Genomic DNA, 21,091 nt, shown 5'->3' on the forward strand with positions numbered 1-21,091 from the left:
GCTTTAGCGGCAGAAAACTGCCGCTAAAGCGGCGATAATGGGCTTGATAATATGCCGCAGAGAATTACAATAGAAGCCCATGTTGACACCAGAACATGGGCTTCTATGGGAATTCTCAAGGGCATATTATCAATATCGCCGCTTTAGAGGCAGTTTTCTGCCGCTTTAGCGGCGATAATTTTAACGCCGTTTCTTGATAATATGCCCCTTCGTTTTTAGGTACTGTTTTAGTTCATTCATTTTAAAAGATCTAATCAGGGCTGGAATGTTGTTAGTGGGCTATTGTAAAAAAAAGCCCTCAAAAGGGCTTCTATAATGTAATGTTAAAGTGCTGGCATTTTTCTAGGAACTTCTGAGCTCGGCTGCTAGGCTTTTAGACTGACAGCATCAGAACGTCTCAGCAGAGATGATACATTTAAATGGAAGAGTATTGGGACTAATGGCCAGGGTTTTTGTTGTTTTCAAATGAAGAGTACCACTCGCTTTAACCGAGCAATACTGATACTGTTTGCAGCCTCAGCTAAGAGACCAATATTTAAATTCCATCAAAGGCATGCGTCGTGCAAGCATCTCTCAAAAGCGAAGAAAAACAGCATACACTGAAGCAAACTGTTCTCTGAAAAAGACACGCACACACACACTCGCCATCTCTCTCTCTCTTTCTCTCTCTCTCTCAATCACATAACTCCATTACAGGTGTGAATAGGACATCCGGTCCAGTCAATTTCTTTGCATTTCTAATTTTAGTAAGACATTAATAAAAGCAGAACCACATGTTCTATGATGTAAAGAAAAAACACAATAGATGAACTGCGTTGGTTTTCAAGAGCCCTCTTGAGGTCTCTGTAGCAATTATGAATCATGCACAATGAATTATTTTTAGACTGATATACACAACATTCTCTTTTAACATACCAGACATGGCTCGTTCATTCTAGACTTTCATTTTTTTGCATCCTTGTAAATGTAGTTGTATTGTTTCCTGATATATGCATATGCACAAGTGCCAAAATACCAAGAAAAATACGGTGCTAGAAAGTCTTTGGGCCTAATTAAAAATTGTAAAATACACATTTGAGTGATTTACACTTCAGTAGGATTACATCTTTTCAGCTATTCACAAAATCTGAGTGTAAGTTACACTTTTGAAGTAAATTTAACACTTGGATTTTGTAAACTCACTCAGAAGTGTATAGCCCCCAGACCCTAACATTTGGTGGAGACATGTCAGTTACTATTTTGGAGTAAATTTACACTGAAAATTTGTGAACAGCCAAAAAGTAGTAAACTTACTCAAAAGTGTAAATTACTGAAAGGTATAAGTGACCTTTGTGAACCAGGCCCACTATATCTAAAGACAGAAGTGTAGCCCAGTTGTACTTAATATTCCTTTAATGTATTTGCATCTGAATATATTTGGTAGCTCCGTAAAGTTTAAAAGGGCAAAAACAACATTACTTGATGGTTTAAGTTTACTCTATTTCTCTGAAGCAAGCACCAGTTGACCGTCAACTGAGATATATAGCGTTTGGGAAAAGAACTACTCCAGAAACCTTTGCCTTTTTGAAGAAGGTTTCTTTAATTGGAAGCAATCAGAGCTCACAATACCTGACTATCCTTTGCATCCGTATGATCCTCGACAGAAGAGGCGCAGCAGCCCTCATTCTCCTGGGCCTCTCTGCAGCATTTGACATGGTGTCACACCCAATGCTCATCAGGTGCCTGCACGAGATTGGCATCCAAGAACCCGCTCTCTTCTGGATCCGCTCCTTCTTAACGGATAGAACACAATCTGTCAGCCTGGCATCTTACTCCTCCGAAGCCTGCAATCGCAACTGTGGAGTGCCTCAAGGTTCACCACTCATTCCCACAATCTTCAGCGCATACATGATCCCTCTAGCCAAGGTCATTCATGGACACAGCATCAACATCCAACTGTGTCAAGCTCAACACCCACAAAACAGAAGAAGGGATCATCTTCAAGAATAGCTCAACATGGGGCTCTAACTGATGGCTGGCCAACTTGGACAAACCCACACCCCGAACCCACGCCAGGAACCTCAAATCATCATCAAAAACAAACTAGAAATGAACACATAAGTCAAGACCATCATCCTGCTTCACACTCTGAAGATGCTGAGTAAGATCTTCAAATGGTCCCCAAGCAACACTAGATACACCGTCACTCATGCCCTTTTCATTAGTAAGTTGGATTACAGGAACACCCACTATGTAGGCGTTACCAAGCAACTCACAAATCATCAACAACTCTGCAACTAGTCTCAAACTCAATGTCCCTCCCAGAACACATTTCATACCACACCACAGGGAGCTCTACTGGCTCCAGATTCACAAACACAGTAATTTCAAACTTCTCACACACCATTAAAGGCACTATGCAACTTAGACCCCACCTATTTAAGCAGTCGCATCTCCTTCCACCAGCCACCCAGACACCTATGCTCTGCTGGACTCCTACTTGAACACATTCCATGCATACACACAACCAGATCAGGAGAACAGGTGTTCTCTTACATCACTCCTAAAGCATGGACCGACTTCCCACTCCTCTTCAGACCCTCCTTCTCTGTCCTTCAATTACGCAAGAAGGGGAATACCTGGCTTTTCAACTAACCTACCTACCATAGGCAGGGCTAGGCACACACATGCTCAGTGCCCTTGCAAGTGATAGTATACTTTATAAATACACAAAAAATAACATAAATACAGCCTGTTTCCAAAGGGATAAATGTCTCTGTTCTGTCTGAATAACATGGCCAGTTGCAAACTATGCCAAAACACTCACTACTCCAACAATACTTTCCCAAAACCCTGACACTTCCCTATTTACTTCTTGCATGTCCTGTTGATGGCCTCCGGTGTACACATTGTCTGCCCAATCCTCCTAGGTAGCAGTTGGGTTCAAAATATTCCTATCCGGTCCCACTATCCTTCATGCACCTTCAAACTCATTTTCATTATTTTTGATATTCATTGTTTTTAGTAGCTCTAAACTCGTTAACTAGATCAGGTCATATTTGCCCCGCTTGACCATGAACATGTAAGGCCAATACCTGGTAATGTTCAACACCCAAAGCATGCGCAGCAACTGGACCCATGAGATTCCTCTTGAACCATGCCACTACACTGCTACTTCAATACCTGCCAGTCCCAACTGCAGACAGGCCAGCTAATTATGGAGTGGCCATATATCCAAACCTCCATTCTTCTCCTTCCCACCATCCCTTCCTCTGTAGAAAAAATACAAGTTCATTAGCACACAGCTGCCCCAAGCACCTCTCCTGGTCTAATATAACCCCACATCCTGCTAGACCTCTACCGGTCTAAATTCCTTAATCTATCCTCCCGCAGTCCAAATGGTATGCCTCCATCATCGCCTCAGTTCCAATGGATTGTGTTTCAAAGCTATGCTGAAGTCAGCTACTCTTCCTCAAGCATTTCTTCAACAAGCCCAAATCTTACTTTCACCCTACTGCCTTCCTCATGTGTAAATGCACTTCCCGAGTGCTGATCGGCTTAGCTATGAAAATCTTCTATACTCCCTTACTGGACAGACACCTTCCCTTCCCAGAATCCCCAGCATTATCTGCATCCCCTTTCACTTCTGGTTTGTCTTGCTCCAATGAACTGCTATTTGTAGCCAATTCCCTTACACTGACAGGCCTTCAACCATCATTTCCACATGTTCCTTGGATTTCCCAACTTCTGATATCCTGAACTCCCCCGAAAACATAATAGAGAAAACTGCGCAAGGCTAATGCTCTTGTGGATTTCACCTTACGCATCACTTCCTTCAACATCTTCATTATTGAATATAGTCCATCCCCTTCTCTCTTCTCTCTAGCTCATCCTTACCTCCCTAAATTGTGTTTCAACTCATTTGATTCAAACTCCCAGAATAATTTCCAGTAGAAAGTTGTTTCTGTCAATTCCCCACAAAAAGTTGTATCTCCACTAATGGCACTGCATAATTCACCAGGTCAGTTCTCCTTGGTCCGAATCCTGCCCTGTCATTTCTCCTATGTGTCCGCTCTTAACAAAGTCCCTCTAAGCTTGCTAGGAGGAACACCCTGTGGATGGGGCAAGTGAATCTTCCAACAATTGTAGCACCCTCAGCTCCCTATTGTACATATCTCATCCGTTATTACCACCTCTCACTGGTCCATTTTCAAAGTCAAGCCATGAAATATCGACCACTTCTGCCTCCTCATTCCATGGGGGTCCGCAGACATTTTCCCAGGGGAGGGGGGGGGGGGGCTGCCGACTACTAAACTCCTACAAAAGCCGAACCTCTTAGGAAGTCATTTATCTTCAGCCACACCAAAAATTGGGAGCAATACACACATTGGGGCCGATTCCGATCCTGGAAAAACCGGGTACAAACTGTCGGTCGGAGCGTTTTCTCCGACCGACTCGTACCTGGGAAAAAAACCCTACAAACTTGCAAGTACGATTTGTACGGAAACACCATTTCCGTACGAATCGGAAAAAAGACCGACCGACAGAAAAATACATACAAATGTGATCCGGGACACCGCGGACGTGACATCCGGACGGAGTTTGGCAGCTTTTTACGTACCAGCAAGTACGATTCGTACCGACTGCACTCCGGACGGCAATATTTTTACGGCACCCAAAAAGTGCCGGAAAAGCGAAGTACGCCACGAAGCGTGAGAAAAAGGGGGCCCGGTACGCACTGAACATCCCCTAGCCCCCCGTAAGTACGCGCCGGACCCCCAACCCCCCCGCGGATGGACGCGCCGTACCCCCACCCATGTATGTACGGAGCATACCCCCAGCCCCCCGTATGTACGGAGCGTACCCCCAGCCCCCCGTATGTACGGAGCGGACCCCCAGCCACCCGTATGTACGGAGCGTACCCCCAGCCCCCGTATGTACGGAGCGGACCCCCAGCCCCCCGTATGTACGGAGCGGACCCCCACCCATGTATGTACGGAGCGTACCCCCAGCCCCCCGTATGTACAGAGCGTACCCCCAGCCCCTCGTATGTACAGAGCATACCCCCAGCCCCCGTATGTATGGAGCGGACCCCCAGCCCCCCGTATGTATGGAGCATACCCCCAGCCCCCCATATGTACGGAGCGGACCCCCAGCCCCCCGTATGTACGGCGCGTACCCCCAGCCCCCCGTATGTACGGAGCATACCCCCAGCCCCCCATATGTACGGAGCGTACCCCCACCCCCGTATGTACGGAGCGGACCCCCAGCCCCCTGTATGTACGGAGCGTACCCCCAGCCCCCGTATGTACGGAACGGACCCCCAGCCCCCCGTATGTACAGAGCGTACCCCCAGCCCCCCGTATGTATGGAGCGTACCCCCAGCCCCCCATATGTACGGAGCGGATCCCCAGCCCCCCGTATGTACGGAGCGTACCCCCAGCCCCCCGTATGTACGGAGCATACCCCCAGCCCCCCATATGTACGGAGCGTACCCCCACCCCCGTATGTACGGTGCGGACCCCCAGCGCTACGCACTGGGGGTCCGCACCGTACATATGGGGGTGGGGGTACGGGGTACGCTCCGTACATACGGGGGGCTGGGGGTATGCTCCGTACATACGGGGGGCTGCGGGTACAGCACGTACACACGGGGGGGCTGGGGGTACGCTCCGTACATACGGGGGGCTGGGGGTACGGCGCGTACACACGGGGGGCCTGGGGGGGTGTTCAGCGCATACCGGGCACCTGTTTGGACATCTCCATGGTTGCTATGGGAGTTCGCTCCGGACGGTCTTTTTTCCATACAGTTGTACAATCGGACGGATGGGACGGATCGTACTTGCGCATTCGGACTTCAGTTTTCCCATTTGTACGTAAAAATGTCCGGGGACATGTCGGAGACTTTTCCCGACACGAGGACGTGTGGGGGAATTTTCCCTATGCGATTCGTATGGACTTTTTCCCATACGAATCGTACTTGCCAGTTTGTACGGGACTTGTAAGATTCGGTCGGAAAAAACTCCAGATACGATTTGTACGGGGAATATTTTTCCAGGATCGGAATCGGCCCCATTGTATTGTGCAGTGGGAAACACGAACTTCTGGCTAAGCATCACACACATTGTAGAATCGTTCTATTCTGTTGCACCTCACAGGACTTATTTCTCAACTTTTGTGCACATAAACATCAAGTTCATTGACCCTTTGTTCAGCCCGAAAGCCCGGGTCTAAACTATTCCTTGACCATTACTTGAGCTGTATTTATTTGACTGACAGGGCTTTTTCACGGGGTGTTTTTCTTACTTGAAGAAAAAAACCTAAATAAATCATACATAGTGACTGTGTAATGATTTATTTAGTTATTTATTTTTCGTATTTTTCACCTATTTTTTTCTTGGTCCTGAGGCTGCACTTTGTAACAGAAAAATGTAATAAAAAAGAGGACATTTCCAGCAAAAGTGTTTCTTTCTTCTTTGGATCCATTTTACAGGGGAAGGAATGAAGGAAAGTAGTGGAAATAGACGGTAAGAGACGTTTATTGAAGCTCGGTTTTCAGCAAGTGAGGAGCTGCGAGAGAGACCGAAAGGGAGGGAATAAGAGGAAGAAAGAGAGAGGGGACAGCTGACAGCGGCAGAGCAGGAAAAAGGAAAACCCTAACCACTAATCTTACCTTAATACACCTGCTGGCACCTAAGGACTCCCACGCGCAATAGAACACAGATGCAGGCTGCAGGGTCAGCCAACCAGCCCTTTCCTTGACGTTCCTGACTCCGCCTCTCGAACTCCAGACCACAGTACTCTGAGTCTACTGTGCTCCCGCCGCCAAAAGAGGCAAATGCAGGGATTCAAAAGTGAAGAAAAAAATGACGACAGGCCTGCCCCTCATGAGATCTTTGGACCATTCTCTCTGGGGGCAGGCCAGAAACAAGAAACAGGGCCGTCATAAGTATCGCGTTCGCACTATGAATGATTGACGGCCACTCAGGGTGGCTGTTGAGACCCACCCCACAGCCAGGAGCAGTCCGATGTCATTGCAGATTCTAGAGGAATTCATAGCGCGATTTATGTAATTACGTACTGCTGATTGGCTGCTCAGCTCAATATGACTATGTCTCTGATTGTTTTAATCCCGAGTCCTCCACTGATTACAGGGGGAGTGAAAAATTATTTCATTAAAACCCAATCATTCCTATCTGACTGCATTCCGTACCATGATCCGGAGCGTGCTGCCTGATTAACCTGGCACCGCCTCTGCACAATGGCGCCCGCACCACCCGGCAGTAGCCCATACTAGACACTCTAGTTACGGCCCATGGTGTGGAAGGGCGCCATCCTTTTTTGTAACATCGCTCGCCCTCCAGCCGCCCAGTGAGTCACTGGGATACTGGAGTGCCAGCATTACAAAAAAGAATGGCACCTGCACCACGGCACAACGACCCACGCTGGCGATCCAGGAGGGGCAAGTGCCCCCCCTTACCCCGCCCTGCGGACGCCTATGCCTCATTCTCATACCTGATGTGAGGCTTACATGGAACATCACACCCCACTGTAAGTAGCTCAGTACATTCTAGTGTGCTTCATCGGAGTGAGCAGCAAATAGACAGTCAGAATAAAATTAAAGATCTTGAGGTCCTTTTGGAACGTACATGATGTATTCACATGGATCACTGTCTGGAGTTTATAAGAAAAGTCAATAGAGCGAACATTTTTAGTTAACTTTGGAAACCTTCTGAGTGAAATTACTGATGAAACATGTTATAGATTAGCAAGAATATGCCAACAGATGTGACAATTACTCTTAATCATTTAATCTTTAGTGTGTCAGTCTGCATGTGAGTTCAAGGCTACACCTTGGATTACATTAACAGGCACGTTATCAACTTATTTGCTGACACATATTTTCTGTAGCTCTTAGCCAAAAATGGCCTCCTAATGGTGCTACCATGTCTATGTAGGGGCCCTGGAATAAAACTGTACCTGTCTGATGAGCCCTAACAAGGATCAAACCAGTCCTGTGTTGCTTGTGTTCTGCTTCAGGGAGGACCTGGCCTAGCAAGGCTCGACCGTTACCATTGGGAGAGGAAATAGCCCCCATCTTCCATAGGCGGAGACGGGTGTAATACACTCGATGAAGGTATTTAAACTGCATCAGCCGGTATCTCGAGAAAACACCGCTGAACCCCTAGGGCTAGCCAGAGCCTCAATCCAATCGTCGTCAGAGAGGGTCGGCACATCTGCCTCCCACGCCGCTCTTGTCCTGTGTAGGTTCGTCTTGGCATGTGTGGTCAGTGTCTGATAAAGTTGGCGGATTTTGTGTCCCCCCAGATCCCCCATCAATAACCTGCCCTCTAGGGGGTGGAAATCCGGCAACGATGTAAGGTGCTTAATTAGGGGAGATAAGGCGTGGCGGAGCTGGAGGTATTTATGGAACTGTGACTTGTGGAGATCGAACTCCTCCTGCAGCCTTTGAAAGGTTCTAAGTGTGGGCCCACGCATCACATTGCCCAGTGTCGAGATCCCTATGGTATCCCAGTGACGGAAACTGGATAAGCCCGAGACCGGTCTGAGGTATGTGCCCCACCAGAGGGGCATCTCGCGGGTAAGCATGCCCCACCATCCCATGGACCTCAAAACACGTCTCCATATCTGAATCACCGTGCGGCTGGCCGGAGGAAGGGCCTCTAGCGCAGAGTTGCTGTATAGGAGACCTAGTAGTGGGTACCCCTCCAGGAAGAGGCGTTCCACCGCATAAGCCGGGTCGTCTTACGGACTATACCACCAGTCGTTGATGACTATCAGCTGGGACGCCCAGTAGTAGGACTGCACGTCTGCAGCCGCAATACCTCCACAATAAGTGAATTGGACACAGGTCGCTAAAGCCACCGGGACCGCTCCGCCGCCCCATAGGAAACTGTTGAGGAGAGCGTTCACCTGGCGAAACCAGGACGGCGGGATAAAGTGCGGGTAATTGTGAAGTCTGTATAACAAGCACGGCAAGGACACCATTTTAAAAATTGCGGAGCAGCCATATAGAGACAGAGGAAGATGGGACCATATTGTTGTCTCCTTCCGGACCTTAGGGAGCAAGGGGGCAATATTAAGTGACCACGCCAAGGCGGGATCTCTAGTGATGTGGACCCCAAGGTATTTAAAGCCGTCCCGTGCCACGACTAGCTGTGAGGCCCAGTCTTGACTGCTCTGATCCCCACAAATCGGGAACAGCGTCTTCTTAGACGGGTTAGCGTGAAGCCCAGTCGTTTCGCCAAAGACACGCAAAATTTGTAGCACCCGCGGTCCAGTGGCTGTAGGGTCTGAGAAAAAGAATAAAACATCATCTGCATAGAGTGCAATTTTATCCGAATATTCCGAGGACCAAACTAGACCCCTGTAGACCGCGTCCAGGCGCACCCATGCTGCCAGTGGTTCAATTGCCAAGGCAAAAAGAAGCGGGGAGAGAGGGCATCCCTGCCTCGTTCCCCTCCTGATAGGAAAGGGGTCGGAGCGGTACCTGGCCACCCGGACAAAAGCCGTCAGATCAGTGTACAATAATTCAACGTACGCTCGAAAGCGGGGCCCCGAATTGACTGCCTCCAATAACTTAAAAAGGTACGTCCATCTTAGGGAATCAAAGGCCTTATCTATGTCGGCCAACAGGATCGCCGCAGGGCATCCCAGACGGTGGGCTTCGGCAATGGCATTGTGTACGCGGTGAATGTTATGTCGGGTTGAGTGGTGTGGCATGAAGCCCGACTGGTCCAGGGGGACGAGGCCCAGGATACACGTGCAAAGGCGATCAGCCAATACCTTCCCCAGCAGCTTTGGTTCAAAATTTAACAAAGATATGGGGTGATAGGACCCGGGTCTTCCGGCGGTCGGCCCTGTTTGAGAAGGACAACAATTTCAGCATGTCGCCAATCCGGGGGCAAGATCTCCTGTTGGAGCGCCTGGTGCAACACGCCCAGAAGATGGGGACCGTCGGTCCACATATGGGGGTGTAAAAAGTCACCGGGGAACCGGTTAGGGCCAGGTGCATGGCCCGGGTGAATATTGGCGAGGGCGGCCTGCAATTCATCTAAGGAGATGGGTTCATCGAGGGCAACTCGTTGCTCATCGGATAAACGTTTCGGAGGAATATCAACGAGGAAGTCATCTATGAGCGGATCAGCGAGTTCTTCGCAAGCGCTGTAAAGTGTAGCGTAGAACTCAGCGAATACCTGTACCACTGCCTCTGGGGAGGAGCACAAGGCGCCCACAGAGGACCGAAGTATGGGGACTTGCATCGGAGAGGACCTGGCCCGGCAAAGTCTATGAAGCATCTGGCTGGATTTATCGCCCCATTGATATATCCGGTATTGAGTCACCAGCCAGGCGTCCTTGGCAGTGTTCGTAAGCACCTGGTGAAGCTGCTGTTAGACCTGGAGCAAGTTGCGGCGAGCCCCACCATCGGAACCCTCCACCATTGCGTCTTGGAGAGTGCTTTGGCGCTCCTCCAGTTCCAGTACCTGCGCCAGACGGCGTTTCTCCTCTCCCGTGCGGTAACTAATATCAACCCCACGTATCGTGGGTTTAAAGTCCTCCCACAGCGAAACCTTGGATGAAACCGACATGACGTTTGAGGCGAAATAGTCCACCGTGGCACGGTGAAGCGCCTCCCGGTAGTCAGGATCCCGAAACAGCCACGGTGACATGCACCAGCGATAGGGGGGGGGCGACTAGCCTGCAAACGAAGTATGAGTTGAGTAGGTGAATGGTCCGACAAGCCAAGTGAAAGGATGGAAGCATGCATAACCCTATTTGTGTAGCTATGTGAAAGAATCATGTAGCCTAAGCGGGAAAGCATGGGTTGCACCGGCGACACATACATATATCCCGGCTCGAAAGGGTGAAGGGCCCGCCAAGTGTCCATCCAGCCCAGGGTGCGCGCAAGAATATTGAGTTTAGATCTGAGAGGGGGAACTGTCGAGGGCTGAGCTCTCCATCTGTCAAGAGGGGCCATAATGTCATTCCAGTCTCTCCCAAGGAGGATCAGGCCATAAGGAAATTCTCCCCAGAGCTGCGACAGTTTGTCCACAAACGTCTGACTAAGGGGCGGTGAGGCATATATACTGCCCAGCATTATCCGCTCACCAGCCAAAATGCCCGACACAACCGTGAAGCGGCCGCCAGGATCCAGCCACTGATGAGTAACCTGGAAGGGGACCCTACGGTGAAGAAGTATGGCCGTACCACGTGCGCCCCTGGAGAAGCCTGAGTGATACACTACATCATAGCCAAATCTGGACAGGTACGGGGCCTTGTTGCCGAGCAGGTGAGTCTCCTGTAGGAGCAGTACATCGGCGGAGTAGCGTTTGGCCTGGGTCAGTACCGCCCCACGCTTAACCTTATTCAGCAGGCCCCGCACATTCCAGGACACTATATTGAGGTCCCCCTGTAGAGTATCTCTATTTGTGTGAGTCAAGAGCCTCATGTAGAGCGAAGTACGGATGTCCATATATGCCTGTGGAGCGGTGCGGTGCAAATAACAAATAACAATACAATAACATAAACTGCCCAACCCCCACCCGCCACCCCCAGACCCCCTATACTTTCTGAAACTTGGAGTATCTGTCACGGCCGAATCACATCCAAGCCCTCCAACAGGAAGACCTTGGCGGACCCTCCAATTGATCCCTCCCTCCCACCCCCACCCATAAACTTAAAATAATGAGGCGAGGTCGGTCCATCCCAGCCAGAGGTAGCGTGACTGGTCGTTCGGGGGTCTTGACGGGATGTCGTAGTCATGCTGTGAGAAAGCAGGGCAGCAAATGTGGTCTTAAACTCGATGCACCTCACTCCGCAGTGTCCGTCTTTTTCTGAGTGCGCCAGTTGGAGCGGGAGCGGTGCCACCGGCGAGAGGAGTCCCCACCCTGGTGGCCACCCCTATGTGAGCTCTGAGAGGAGTCTGAATCAAGAGGCGGTGGGGTGTGTGGTTTAAGGTGTTGGCGCTCATCAGTCCATGCAAAGACCTCCTCCGGAGTGTCGAAAAATATAATTTGGATTGATACAGTACTTTCATGCATGCAGGGAACATAAGAGCGTAGGAGAGGTTTAGGTCGCGTAGGCGCCGCTTCGCAGCCACAAAAGATTGTCGCTGCTGCTGGACGATCCGGGTGTAGTCCGGGAAAGCCATGATGGGGTGGGACTCGTAGACCATTTCCTCCTTATGTGTTCGGGCAAAGCGCAGAATGGCATCGCGGTCTGCATAATTGAGAAGGAAGGCAATGACTGGACGCGGGAGCTCGCCCGGCGAAGGTTTCCGAGTCAGGGCGCAATGCGCTCTCTCAACCATGAAGCAGGGCGAGACGTCCTCAGCAGGCAGAAGCACCTTGAGCCAGGCCGAGAGGAAATTGCCCATTGAGGACCCCTCGCAGCCCTCCGGAAAGCCCACAAAGCGAACATTATTGCGGCGGGCCCTCCCTTCTGCGTCTTCAGCCCAAGCTGAAAGCTCCTTGGAAACCATGGCCAGTTTGTCGACCCTCTTCTGGAGGGCGGACACAGTGTCCTCCACAGTTGAGACTCTCGTCTCGGCCTCTGTGATCCGGTCAACGGCTTTCCTGAGGTCCTGTTGGAGAAACGCCACCTTTGACCCCAACGCACTGATCTGGGTCTCGAGGGCCGTGCGGGACTGCGAGATGGCCTCCAGGAGTGTCGCAGTGTCCAAGGAGACACCCCCAGTGGTCTCCGTTCTGGCCGGATTGGCTGTGGTAAATTGGTCTATGGTAGGTTGATTGGGCGCACTGGCATTATTCTTACCCATGGTGGTACACAGGGCGACTTTCGGTAATTCAAGACGGGATAGACTGCAGGGCCCAAAAGCAAGTGGAGGGGACCAGGACCCAGCTCACAGTGCAGCAAAGGGAAGCACCCTCAAGTAGAATGTGGAGTAGGCATCACACCCCGGTGTCCTGGCATGCATGCCCAGCAGTCCGGCCGCCCCCTCTTCTCTCGCAGCGTCACGGTAGGGCCCGCCGGTGGTGAGCAGGCGCAGCGGGCAAAGCAGACCCCTCCAAACCTCCAGGACAATCCGTCCGACGCCCGGCACAGTCCACTTCAAAACGCCTTGCGGGTCTGGCTGGTCGGGTCCAGGATAAGTGGCGGATGATGTCTCTGGCAAGGGCGGACTCCGTAGCTGTATCGAGGGGTGTCTGCCAATTCCGGCTTCCAAGCCACGCCCCCCTAGCTTCTTTTTTTGGCCTTGTTCTTCTGTGCACTGCTGCAATGCCCCAGTGGCCATCTTCCTCTACCTCTTCGGCCCCTTCACTGTGGCCCCTTGCTTACTGATACCAATGTACCATCCATGCTCCCTGGCGCTTTCTGGAGGCCTTCCTCTCGGTCCCTCCTCATTTATTGGTGCCTGCTAATTGCCATTTGGCTCCCTGGCTCCTAGGCATGTGGCTCCACAGTGTGCATGTGCATGACCTGCTTCTGGCTGGTTTGATATCTTCTCCACTTCGGACCCTAAGGATTATGACCCCTTTGCCAGTGGGCCTGGCATGCTTGCCTTTACATTTTTTATTTTGTGTGCAAGCCTTCTGCTTCTTTGGTCCTACTCTTCTGAATCCACGGGATCCACATGCAAGCCTATATAGTAATGGGTAACACCCCTGGATGCTGTGCTCTTGGGTCTACCCAGTGCTTAATGTGTAGAAGAATAAATGCTGATGCCCAAAGCTCTACTCAGAAACTCGCAGCCATGCAATTAAATGTTGGTGCACCGAATACCTATGCTGGATAGTGTTTAATCCACCTTATGCCTTTTTAATCCACTACCAGGCACTCTCTGCTCCTATATCCCACTCTTGCAGGGTCATACGTTGTCCCTTTGGGACGGTTTATTTCATCTTCTCTTCCTTGTTAATGATGGAAACATTACTTTAAACGACTGTTAGCTTCAGCTCAACCATTGATTCCCCATGCAATGTTCATAGAAGGTGCGATCATATAGTTGCCTTAGGAGCCTATCAGACCCGAGGAGGGTTGAGGGAAAAAAGAAGCTGTGAGTAGGAGAAGTTTCATCCTCACTGGTCACAGCAAAGTCAAGGGAAAACAAAGAGGCATATTTAGAAGGGGATATCGCCCCCAGAACGTCACTTTTAGTGACACTCAGTGGTGATATCCCCTACTCCTTATTTACAAAGCAGCATTAAGGCAATTAACGTGGCTTAACGCTGCCTTGTAAATAATGCCCCTTTTCATGCTTCACTTATAGAGAAAAGGGTGTGCAATGGGTGTTGCAATGGGGTTTCTGCTGCAACACCCATTGCTTTTTGAGGCTGCCCTAAATTTACAAGGATGGCGCAGCGCTAAATACTAAGGCCAGGTAAAACTGGTCTTAAGATGGCGATACGTGGAGAAATTATTTATTGCTCCTCATATTTTGCTATTTCTATGTGTGCTGCATTCTGAGGCACACATAAAGGTGCAAATTGCCTTTCAAGATTGTTCATGTGCAGGAAGGTGTCCTTTCCTACACATAAACAGCCGCCCCTGCGGTTGTATGATGGAACCGTGCATGCATTTATCACGCATGTCGGTTCCACGCAGGCTGAACAACAAAATTCTTAACCATGAATATGCCTTTACCACGCATGCCTTTACAACAAATCATACGTTGTTAAGGCATTTATGGTAAACTCAATGAGATGATGGAGGGAGCACCGAAACTTTTCAGACACTCACCCCTTGTCACAGATCTGGGTTGAATCCATCATCATTCATTAGCTCACTTCACCACCTCAGTTCAGACACAGCTATAGGGAAATAAGTCTTGACCCTGTGCCTCATGGGAACAGTCCAGCCCGAACTGCCAAGACTGGAATGGCATGGTGAGCAAAAAACGATGGTTTTAGGCCCAGATCTCTGTACTGGGTTGAATTTATGACATTGTTCTGCATTCTGCCCATCAATTCTTCTATTTGCATTTCTCACCCCGAGCGGGACGGGTATGCCCAGACGTGAGTTCCGTGCTCTCCATGTCACTAGAGTCAAGCTATCCTGGCTGATAAGGGCTGAAAGCCCGAAACCGGTCCTAGGATGTTTGTTTCCAGTCCAGGGAGGATCTGGCCTGGCAGTTCAGGCTGGACTGTTCCCGTTGGGTGCAGGGTCAAGACTGATTTGCATATGGCTGGGTCCAAACTGGAATGGCATGGTGAGAAAAAAACGATGGATTTAGGCCCAGATCTCTGTACTGGGGTGAATGTATGACATTGTTCTGCATTTTGTCCTTCAATTGATCTTTTTGCATTTATGGTAAACACATATCCGTGGTTAGGAATTCACAGGTAAGTCTTAAGCCCACAACCCCTGCCCCCGGCCTTACTTCCTAAACTACCGCATTCCTCCCAGCCCTAGTATTGTTTTTGCCCCGCCCTCCCCATATCCCTGAAAAATACCCCCTGCACCCTAAAAACTACCCTTCCCCCTCAGTCCTAGGAGGTATTACAATCCTGCCCTTAGCCCTAAAATAGCCCCCAAGCCCTGAAAACTACCCCAAAGCTCCCCCAGCCCTGAACACTACCCCAAACCCCCAACCCTGAAAACTTCCTCGACCCGCCCCCAGCCCATAAAACTACTCCTGACCCACCCCAGCCCAGAAAACTACCCCTGACCCCCTTGCCCACAAAAGTACCCTGACCCCACCCAACTTTGAATGACCCCGACCTACCCCCCAGACCCGCTTAAAACAACCCCGACTCACCCTCATCCCACAAAAAAAACGGACCCCCAGCCCCACTTAAAATAACCATAACCTACCCCCAGCCCCACTTACCTCACCGCGATCTCTTCCTGTTTCTGTCCATCTGCAAGCCCTACCAGGCATATGCCTTAACCACTCACATGCATGGTTAAGGCATATGCGCAGTAGGGCTTGCGTAGTTTAGCCTTCGTTGTAAAGGCTGTTCTTTGTTCAGCCCTTGTGGTCTGTTTCCCGCCCCTGCACTGCAGGCCCCCTTGCAACATAGCGTAAGGGCGCCTGCACTGGCACTTGTCTGCTTTTTTAGTGCCAGCACTAGAGGAAATGCAGGGATGCATCATATTTTGTAAAAATGGAGCATACATGTGTTTAAAAAATGTCGGTGTGCAGCGTTACCAATTTTGGTGTAAAACCACCCTCCAACATTTTATTGTGAATTTCTCCCAAAGTTCTATCAGCTGCTAAAGCAGGGCAGAGACTGCTGTATTGTGCTTCTGTGAAGCATCAAAGAGACGTAGGGCAGTGGGTGCACTCCAGGTTTCTGTGCTACCCTGTCTGTAGCGGCTGCATGAACATGCAGCGCTATCCAGATAATGCCGGTGTAGCAGGCAGCACCATTTCATTCTTGATCGGGTTGGCAGTCTGTGCAGGCGTGGGCTCAGCCTCCACCATGATATGGTCTCAGATGTCTTTCTGCCTCGTTAGTCTCAATCAGTGTGCATCGCCTGAGGCTGTAAGCAGGAGGCAATAATGCACCATCGTACACTAAACAAAGAGATGAGGCATGATGTGCTGTTCTAAGAGCTCATACAGTTTATTGTATGGAAAAATGCGCCTTTCTGACCCGGATGCAAATTTATGACAGGCGATCCCCTCCACCAGTATATAACCTGTAATCAGATGAGAGAAAAAGCCTATTAAAAACACGAAAAGCCTAAAGCTCATGACAATGAATACAAATTTACTCCATCACACTGTAGATAGCATCATAAATTAAGAAGGCCTAAAAGAACCTGTAAATAGTGGTGAAGTCCTGGGAAGGCTTATCCAGAGGCACTTGTCCACATTCAGGAGGTTGATGGAGGGTTTGCGGGGTGGGGCTGTATTTGAAATTGGGACCTTTTATCAGCGGTACCCAGCACAGGTAAGCGCAGTGGGGCAGGGCGGGGCGGGGTGGGGTGGGGTGGTGGGGGGGGGGGGAGTCGACAGACAAAGGAATAGGTATAATTAAATAAATAAATATTTCCTATTCCGTCATCTGTCGGCTCCCCCCCCACCCCCGCCGCGCTCTGCCTTATATTCTCTTATGTTTCCCATCTTTTCTACCCTCTTTCCTTTCCACAATCTCAAAGCATCCATTAAGCGAGGGTTCTGATGTTGCCATTTTGCACTGTAAAAACACTGAATAAAATATATGTAGCGCTAGAGAGTGCCAGTGGCATTACACCCTATGCGGTGAGAAAAACAAAAAGTGTTAGGTCGCTTGATTCTTATGGCACGGTCAGCATGGAACCTACATCTGTACATAGTCATTGAGCTGATGGCTCCTCCCTGAGAGAAGCAGAAAGTAATAGGGGTAATTCTTGAAATATTCTCAGCCAATGGTAATTACAAGGGCCACTTTGAAACCTTTCCCTTGTAGAGTGAAAAATTGGGGAATATGTGGCATGTGAAAATTATATAATATGGCTGTACATAATTCTGTGTATATAAGCATGGTTACTTGTGTTATTTTATTTTGTTGTATCAGAGATTAAGAAACATTAACACAGAGTCTAATCGTAGGCATAGACAGGTTTAGGATATTTAAAAAAATTGAATTTGGTCGAATTCAATTCATGATCCAGTAAAAAGTGAATGCTTGATTTTCAATCTATTGTATTGCACATTAATTTGTCCCTACGGTATAGTACAGCTCCAGGTTACGTGGAGTGAAATAGGCAAACCCCCTCTTTCTTTGTCTTCTTTTGCAATGTGCACTTCAGACAGGAACCAGCCCTACACAAATTAGTCTCTGTCCTGCCCTAATCAGAACAGTCCATCCCACAGGCCATGTCCCCTCTGAACAGGAACACATGCAATCCCAGATCTGTGCTCCCTGTGATGTTCGAATCAAGCTGCATCGCACTGAGGAGTACCAAATGGACCGATCATTTCTTCCTTCTATATTGGTAGTGATCCGGCGGTAATTACCTGGTAATTTCCCTATTAAAAACCTCATTACCTGTTGTTTACCGCTGTAAAGGGTGAAATGATGGACCTTTTGGTGACCTCAGTAGCATCCAAGTCAAATTGCCCTAGAGATTGCAGCCAGGATCCATCTCATCTATGCAATCATGCTGAAATTTATTGAACTTACAGGACTAACTGTACATGAATCAATTTGTAGTAATTATTCCCTTAATAAAGCTTTGACGCTGCTAGGCTAGAGCAAAACGTGTTGCACCTGCATTCACAACATTTCGAAGACATTTCTGCTCTATTTTTGCAACATTGCTATGTGCATGTGAATGATTATGGAGTATGTCACCCTCCTACATGTTTATGAGAGTGCTGCGATTCCTAATTGTATCTAAATGATTTTCATATCTGGGTTGAAGAGTTACTCCACAAAGCACCTTAAACCATACTTAGAAGATCTAACCCCCATGTCAGCCAGGTATCCCTAAATCAACAAATATTATTTGAAAAAATACCTTTGCTATAGACCTGGGCGAAATTTCAATTATGCCAGAGTAATCAGAGCAATTTCAGTAGTTACTAATTACTCTTATGATGCCAGTCAGTAATAACTTTATTCAATACTTTTCAGAAACATAGAAGTGTGCAACAGAGTAAAAAACATAAAATTAAAAAAAAAACTTTGTGTGTACATTTCAATTGTGAGGGGTAAAGAGATAAAGCTCACCCATTTAAAATTCAAATTCATAAGCTTGAATATGTCATTCTAAAAAATGATCAGAATAAAAGACATTTTAAATTCCATTAAGCAATCAAGTTGTACAGCAATCCACCAGAAAAATGCCTCACTCATGGAAATTCCACCCCAAGGTTTTTCCTTATTTTCAGTACCTGCCATAATTTGTATTTGTATTTGTAGGGGAATTTATAAAGCGCATGTATACCGACAGGTCTCTTAGCGCTGACCGAAGGAGATTTGCAAAAAGCAGCCCGGCAAGACAGTCCTGATGACAAGAATCTTAGGCGGAGTCTCTAAAAAGCAACGTTTTCAATAGCTTTCGAAAGGGAAGTAAGCCAGGTTCCTTTCGTAAAGCATCCGGCATCTGGTTCCAAAGACGTGGCAGGATAACCGAGAAAGCTCACCCGCCCTTGGAAACCAGATTGCTTCGGGGGCAGATCAGCAGGAAAGCATCTGCAGATCGAAGAAGACGTCCTGGGACGTACTTAGCCAGGCGATCCCTAATGTAGCGAGGGGCTTGACCATAGAGGGATTTGTGGGCGATACACAGGGCCTTACATTTTACGCGTTGACTAACGGGCAACCAGTGTAGTTTTGAGAGCAGAGGTGATGCATGAGACCTCCTGGGAAGGCTAAAAACCAACCTAGCAGCGTCATTCTGTACCACCTGGAGTCGGTTAGTGACTTTCTGAGGAAGGCCCAGATACAGCGCATTCCCATAGTCCAGGCGAGATAGAATAGTGGCCGAGACTATGGTTTTCATGGAGGAGGTAGATATAATAGGAACCAGCTTCCTCAATTGCCTCAAGATACCAGAGCAGGTGCCCACCACTGAGGAAACTTGATGACTTAACGAGAAAGAAGTAATTGAACAGCACACATATGGAGTATGGAATTGCTGTAAAAATAAAAGGGCTGGTCTGCACTGTCTTATAGTGAGTGTTTTAAATATGGGTAATATACATTTCTTTCTAGGAATTTCATAAAATTTACTAAACAATACAATGTGCAAATTGCTTAGAGGTGCCTCACTGTCACACCGGTACAGTGCTAGCTCTGACAGGGAGTGATAATTGTTTGGGAACCCTACCATCAGCCGCAGCATATTTACCCTGAATCCGGTCAGAATAAACCTTTGCTGGTCATTTTGTACCAAGGTCAGATATGGTTTCAAACCCTCCTCGAGGGCCGTCCTATTTTATGCAAGTACAGATGATTTTACTCTCTCACCCGCCCATCTCTCTCCCATGGCCTTATTCAAAACTCAGGGGCAGATCTACTAGGAAGTGTCGCAGCGTGGCACCGCAAGCCCTTTGGCTGCGCCACGCTGCTGCACTACCGAAGCACAGGGATGCGACATATTTACAAGAATATGTTGCATCTCTGTGCTTCCCCTGGAGCCCAAACTGAAGCCATGCGCTGACGCAGGCACACTTTGCTTTGTGCAGGAAGGGGCACCTTCCAGCACAAAAATAATCACTACTGGCATTTTCCTCTTTCAATGCGTGCTGTAGAATGCAGCACGCACTGAAAGAGGTAAAAACGAGGAGAAATGAAAATACTTCTCCTTGCTGCGCCTCACTATGGCACCTCTAGGGTGGCGTAGCATTCACACGCATCTCCTGATTTACGATTTCTTGTAAATCTGGTGATGTGTCTTGTTCCATGGATGTTGCGTGGGAACACCCACAGCAACACCCATGGAACGCCCCTTCAACGGAGAGTGCTGCGTGTGAAGGAGCCGTATTTACAAGGAGAGTCATGCAGGGTGGCTTTTCCTCTCCTTGTAAATATGGAGGAGCCCCCTGCGCCACCAGTACGTCACGGAAAGTGACGTACTGGTGACGTACTGGTCTGGTGCCGCAGGGGGCTTGTAAATCTGCCCAACAGTATTTCAACTATTCTCTATGTAGTAACGTACAGGAATGTGGATTATTAAAAAGATCCACTTGTCAATCTCCTCACATGTAAATTTTACGTGTCTCAGCCACAGGATCTCCATCTTGTAGTCCAGGTTCATAGTATCCCTAAAAATGAATTTATTCAGTCCTGTTGCCTCTCACGACCAAATTGTGTGCACAAGCAAGATCGATGCTAACTTTAACCTATCAGATATATACAGGGTTCCAAATTCAGTGTGGACTACATAGTTCGAACAGCTTGGCGGGAGAGCTAGAATGCGTTTAAGGAATGAATCCTCGACCCTTTGGATACTTTGGGCCTGATTCTGATGGGGTTTGGAAAGCTTACTGACCTAATCGGATCGGGAAAGTCCAACTGACAGAGTACGATGCATCCAGATACAATTTGGTTAGACTCCCATTGACTGCAATGGGAGCCTTTGTTCTGACCAAATGCATAGGTTGCCATTGAAACATGGGGTGGATGGGAAAATCGGGCACCCTGTGGTGGGCACCCCCTGGTGCCTGCCACACTGTGCATGGCTGGTAAGGGGG

The sequence above is a fragment of the Triturus cristatus genome, chromosome 10, assembly GCF_964204655.1.
Source record: "Triturus cristatus chromosome 10, aTriCri1.1, whole genome shotgun sequence".
In the NCBI taxonomy this organism is placed as follows: Eukaryota; Metazoa; Chordata; class Amphibia; order Caudata; family Salamandridae; genus Triturus; species Triturus cristatus.